Source organism: Trachypithecus francoisi, unplaced genomic scaffold (genome assembly GCF_009764315.1).
Source record: "Trachypithecus francoisi isolate TF-2019V2 unplaced genomic scaffold, Tfra_2.0 Lachesis_group10, whole genome shotgun sequence".
Lineage (NCBI taxonomy): Eukaryota > Metazoa > Chordata > Mammalia > Primates > Cercopithecidae > Trachypithecus > Trachypithecus francoisi.
Window position 1 is genome coordinate 111,501,564 of NW_022681455.1, and position 6,372 is coordinate 111,507,935.

General features: G+C 40.8%; 1 non-coding gene across 1 annotated transcript; it reads left to right on the forward strand.

Annotated features, from left to right (window-relative positions):
- Positions 1-1,280: 1,280 nt before the first annotated feature.
- Positions 1,281-1,353, forward strand: TRNAK-UUU. The gene has a single exon. It is a non-coding gene; the product is annotated as a tRNA-Lys (tRNA).
- Positions 1,354-6,372: the final 5,019 nt, after the last annotated feature.

Genomic DNA, 6,372 nt, shown 5'->3' on the forward strand with positions numbered 1-6,372 from the left:
AGGATGACAGAATGAGGAAGGAAGAACACACGGTGCCCTCCCTCGGGCTGAGCACAGGTTGAAGGAGGCAGGTGTATTAACAGGTGATCATATAACAGGGTGCAGGAGCATGCCTGGGTTGTCTCAGGAGTGCAGCCCAGAGAGGCTTCCGGGAGGAGGTGATGACTAAGTTTGTTTCTGGCAGAAGGGCAGAAGTAGCTGGATGTCAAGGCTGAGAAAGGTATCTCTAGCCAAGGTAACAGCATGGATGAAGGATGAGTGGAATGAGTTTTGTGACTTGTATGGGGGGATTTTGGGGTGCAAGGACAGAGTGAAGGCAGAAGAGCCTGGAATGGGAAGCAAGAACTTCAGCAACGCGTAATTGTTTAGTTCAAGAATTGCAATTGGCTGCTGGGTCTGGAGGTTGGTAATGAATAAATATGGCAGCTCCCCAGTTATTAGCAACTCTTGTTTTTCTGAACGACTCTCTTGAACAGGTGGTTTCCATCTTCAAGCTCATGTCATTGGTAAGGAAGGGAGGGTGGATAGGGCAGAACCACTCTGCAGGCTCTAGCACAGTCTTTTACAACAAGGGAGGGGCGAGTCTGGTTTTGTTATTTATTTATTATTTATTTATTTATTCTTGAGATGGAGTCTTGCTCTCCTGCCCAGGCTGGAGTGCAGTGGCATGATCTCAGCTCACTGCAACCTCTGCCTACCAGGTTCAAGCAATTCCCCTGCTTTAGCCTCCCGAGTAGCTGGGATTACAGGTATGCACCACCATGCCTGGCTAATTTGTTGTAATTTTAGTAGAGACAGGGTTTCACCATGCTGGTCAGGCTGGTCTCAAACTCCTGACCTCGTGATCCTCCCGCCTTGGCCTCCCAAAGTGCTGAGATTACAGGTATGAGCCACTGCACCCGGCCTGAGTCTGGGTTTTATCTGGGGAATGGTCTGTGACCTTAATCATGATGGGATTTGCAGTCATCCTGTACCACACCCTATCAGATATTTGCGCCTCACTTACCTGTTTATGCAAGAGCTAGAAGGATGGGCACATAGGAAAACACTTTGAAGAGAAAAGGATAAGAAAGTTTGGACATTTGCTTGAGTGAAAACAAAACCCAAGACTCTTAATACATAGGGTACCAACAGGTCCCAGTTTACCCCCGGGGGGTCCTGGCATATACCTATTATCTCGTCATCCTGTCCACTTTGGATTTGTCCCAGATGATTCCTTTATTAGTTTTAGCAAAGTGGTGTTATTTATTATTGCATTAAAATAAACCAGCACGGAGGTAACCTGGATAGCTCAGTTGGCAGAGCATCAGGCTTTTAATCTGAGGGTCCAGGGTTCAAGTCCCTGTTCAGGCATGTTCTGTGACTTTTGGCACCTAATTCTGACCCAATTTTTTTTTTTTTTTTGAGACAGTCTCGTTCTGTCGCCATTGCAGTGTGGCAGACTCGGCTCACTGCAACCTCCGCCTCCTGGGCTCAAGCCATTCTCCAGCCCCAGCCTCCCGAGTAGCTGGGACTGCAGGATCACCACACCCAGCTAGTTATTTTAAGAAGACTTTCTTATAGATGAATTCACATGTGAATCTGTAGCAGGTGGACTTACAGGTTCTTCTGCAAAGCATGATTTTTCATTGATATCAGATGACTGTTTCTTTGCTAAATTTCTAAAATTTTTTTATTCCAAGTTTTTATTAGGCATGTGCAAACATGTAGTGCCTGCACTTAATGTATTGGAACTTGAGACAGAAGAAAAATGCAAACAGTTCAAAGGCTATTTTATCAGTGCTATTAGAAGCTTCACAAAGAAAATGCATAAGTTCTAATAATTGGTTCAAATTTTCACGTTCCATTCAGGAAATCAAATTATTAAAGTTTCTGGAAATTCATTCTAAAGAAGGTGAAACATCTGATCTTATTGTTAATACTAGTAATACTCCAGTTTTTTAATGAACTTGTTAATTTAACAGTGAAGATGAAGTTACTAAATTTTGTGGCGATAACACCCACTCAAAATTTGGTGAAGCACAAATTCATGGTAAAAAGCAATGTCAATATAAAATTTAAAAACTTATGAGACACAAATAGGCTTGAAATTTGTTTTGATGTTCATATAATTCACAGCTTCCTCCCACTCACTGCAATGTTAAATCAGTTAAAAATTGTAGTGGTTTAAATTTACAAATATTTGTGTATACTCCGTTAGAGCAATCAAACCACAATATTTTTGCGATGAAGTTTATGATGAATCTTACAAAACAGTGTGGCAGTATGGACTTTTTATCTTTTTGCTGCTTGCCATCAATGGAGTTTTTCAAGAGTTTGCACCTTTAAAGAGTTACTTTGTAAATCAACCTACACATTATGCAGTGGTTTTGAACTTCTTTTATAAATAAGTCTGTAAATTGTGGTTATATTTTATTCAACACCAGTTGGATATATTTAATCAAAATCTTGAAAGAGTAGAGTGCTCAAAAAAACTTTGTCTTTTTTTTTTTTTTTTTTTTTTTACGAGGACTCTTACCAGTACAGGGACCCCGGATGAAGCTGTATCCGTATTTTAAACATTTAAAGTTTTAAAAAGTATTTAGTTAGTTGTAATTGTTGAAAATGAAGCTTGCAAACAGGAAAATAATGAACTTTATCCCTATAACAGAAAGAAAATAACTGAACAAATTAAAAGTTGAGGGCTCAAAAATTATGCAAGATTTCCTGTTCAAAATTACGATTTCTTTTTGGAATACCTTGACCTATGGGAAGAATTTTTTGATATTTCCGTTTTTATGTGGATAAATTTATATTTTTATTCAATGGAATGAAATGGAAAAACCTATGATTTGGAATCATAAGTTGAGACAACTTATCTGAAGAGTTTTTCCCTTTAAAAATACCTGCCAAAGTGCTTGGGAGGTAAAAAGACTGTATATAAGAAAATATTTGGGCTAAAGTATTTATATATTTTAATCTGAAAAAACAGAAAATTGCAATATGCTCTAGCAGTTTGCTCTGAATTTATAAGACATCTCAGTAACTTTGGAGAAAGTATTTTCTTAATTAGAAATGTTATAATCTTCAGTAACATTCAATTGAGGAAGTTAACAGTTTCAAATTTATTAACAACAAAATGCAACTTTAGTATTTTTTGTATGTAATACTTCAAAAAGCATTAAAGTACAACTTTGGGGAAGAGTATATGATATGCAACTTTATAAAAGAAGATTAAAAAATAAATCCATGTCTAAAATATACTTTCCTTAGGCAAATACCATGATATAATAATATTAGAAATAGATATGGCAAAAAAATAAAATATATGCTAAACAGTATTGTTCTGCTAATGGTATTGTTTAGCATTCAAATAAGAGATTCAATAAGATAAATTATTTTCATTTTGCTTTCACAGAAACAGATAGAGGTTATATTTATTTGGTAGGAGGAATTTTATTTTTGAAACTATGTTTTAAATAAAATTATTTTGTAAGTCCACAAATATCAAGTCAATATATTGATGAATATGTTAATATTTTAAATTACATAATTTTGATTATTCCCAGCACTATCTGTTACTCTAAAAAATGTGAGAGTGGCCTCCCTATAATAGAAATAAAAACTGAAGAACTACTCAGTCAAAAGAGTTAAGAAATGGATCGAATAGTCAGAGAGCAGAGGGAAGGACAGGAAGACAGAGGGAGGGAGACAGGGTGAGGAGTCCCAAGAGACAATAGTGAATCCATGAAAATGGCCCAGGGACCTCATCATACAGGGTGCCTCTGGTGGCAATTGCCCACCCACTCCTCCCAGCCCCATTTGGAAAGAAAGAATGTATCAACTGGAGAGACAGTACCGTCAATGGTTGATTCTTTCCTTTACCCATTCATCTCCTACCCACTGGCTCCATCATTCATAGGTTCATTGACATAACCAACCACAAAGCATTTGTTGGGCATTTACTATGTGCCAGGCACTGGTCATATGCAAAATGGAATGAGACTAAAGTCAGGGTGTGCATAGTCTAGTTCCAGAGCAGGGCCAGGAAGCTACCAACTGGGATGGAGGTCTGGGGGGGACCCAGAGGAGCATCTGCTTGTAAGAGGGGACTAAAGAAAACTTCTCAGGGGGCTGATGCCAGGTTCTCCAGTTGAGTCAAGCTGCTGCCTCCACTGCCACCCCCACCGCTGCTTCCTCCTCCTGCTCTGGGAATGCTAGTTTGCCTGTTGGAGTTTTATATAAAAATGCAAGCCAATGCTCTCTGCTTTTGATATTTTTTTTTTAGAGTTAAAAATTATTTATTTTGTTTATCAAAAACACTAACAGGTCTTATTTAATAAATCTCTGTTAAATATAACAAATTAAAACATAATGTTCTATTAACACATGATGACCCAATGTATGGATGGATAATTCTTTTTTTTTTTTTTCCTTTTTTTTTTGAGATGGAGTCTCGGGCATGGTGGAGGGCACCTGTAGTCCCAGCTGCTGGGGAGGCTGAGGCAGGAGAACGATGTGAACCCGGGAGGCAGAGCTTGCAGTGAGCCGAGATCGCACCACTGCACTCTAGCCTGGACGACAGTGCTTTTGATATTTTTTAATAGTAAAAGAAGAGGCTGGGCATAGTAGCTCACGCCTGTAATCCCAGAACTTTGGGAGGCCGAGGTGGATGGATCATCTGAGGTCAGGAGTTGGAGACCAGCCTGGCCAATATGGAGAAACCCCCATCTCTACTAGAAATAGAAAAATTAGCTGGGCGTGGTGGCACGCACCTGTAATCTCAGCTATTCAGGAGGCTAAGACATGAGAATCACTTGAGCCCAGGAGGCGGAGGTTGCAGTGAGCTGAGATCATGCCACTGCATGCCAGCCTGGGTGACAGAGTGAGAGAGAGCGAGACTCTGTCTCAAAAAATACATACATACATATATACATATATACATCCATACATAAAAGAAGAGGGAGGATCCAGACCCCAAAGAATTTCCTTTGGTGTGGTTTCCAACTCCTGTTTCATTCCTATCTGGTCTCAGACCGTGTCCTGGGAAGACTTTTAGGACCCAGTAGCCATTTCCTATTTCAGGTTCCTTGTGTGTTGTTTCTGGGCACAGAAACAAATCCAATTCAAGCAAATAATGCTGTCATCGGGATCTTGTGCAGGCATCAGAGGGGAGCAGGCCTGGCCAATGGAGTGCTCTGTTTGAAATATCTTGCGATCTTCAGAAACATTTGTTTTTATTCAGAAGCGTTCATTTGATGCTTCCCTGACCCACACAGTTTCCCTATGGGCTTAAGCTCCCATTTGTTAAAGAAACAGATGGGAAAACCAGTTCAATTTGTGTTTGTTTTAGCATTTAAGACAGCTTACCATGAGATGGTAGAGTTTGGATATTGCAGGTAGCAACATGTTCTTTTCAGCAGGCGTGCAAGGGAACAGAATCATACAGTTGCTTTAGAGAGGTGGAAGCAGGAACCCATCCAATTCCACGGAATAAATCAGTGGGAGGCACAGAAGTGGAGCCCTGTGATTCTATTCTAGTCTCATATAATTCCAATGAGTTGATCTAACATAGGCCGGGACACTCAAGCATTGGGCAGATTTTGCCAACTGCTGTTGGTTCTCTCATATGTCTCCTACCTTATTTTCGCCTCCCCTCCCGCTCAAATGGAAATGATTCCATACACAAGTCAGCTCACATAGCTTATTATTTTGTTTTGTTTTGCTTTGAGACAGAGTCTCACTCTGTCCCCCAGGCTGGAGTGCCATGTCACAACCAAAGCTCACTGCAGCCTCAGTCTCCTGGGCTCAGTTGATCCTCCCACCTCAGCATCGTGAGTAGCTGGAATCACAGACAGACACCATCATGGCTGACTAATTTTTGTATTTTTTGTAGACATAGGGTCTTGCTATGTTGCCCAGGCTGGTCTCAAGCTCCTAAGCCCAAGCGATCCTCCTACCTCAGCCTCCCAAAGTGGTGGGATTACAGGCATGAGCCACTGTGCCCAGCCCATCTTATACCTGATACACCTTCATCCAGGGGCCCCTGTACTAAGCATGGTTCTGGCAAAAAAAAAAAAAAAAAAAAAAGACAGCACACTCAGTGTGTTAATTTAACAAAGACAGTTTAATAATGGGACAATTTATGGAGGTGAAATGGTAATGGGAATTGACAAGAGATGATGAAATTCCTCAGTGGACCAAGGTGGCAAGAGGAAGAACCATGTTCCTGGGCTGGGTGAGACCTGCAGCTGCGGGAGAAGGGTGCTCTGCCAAGAGCTGTGACCACAGGTAAAGGGATACAGCCATGGCCCAAACCATGGAGAGGCAGCCAGACTAACCAATCCCCTCACCGCTGACCTCCATCTGGGCCTTTCCATTGGCCAAACCCAG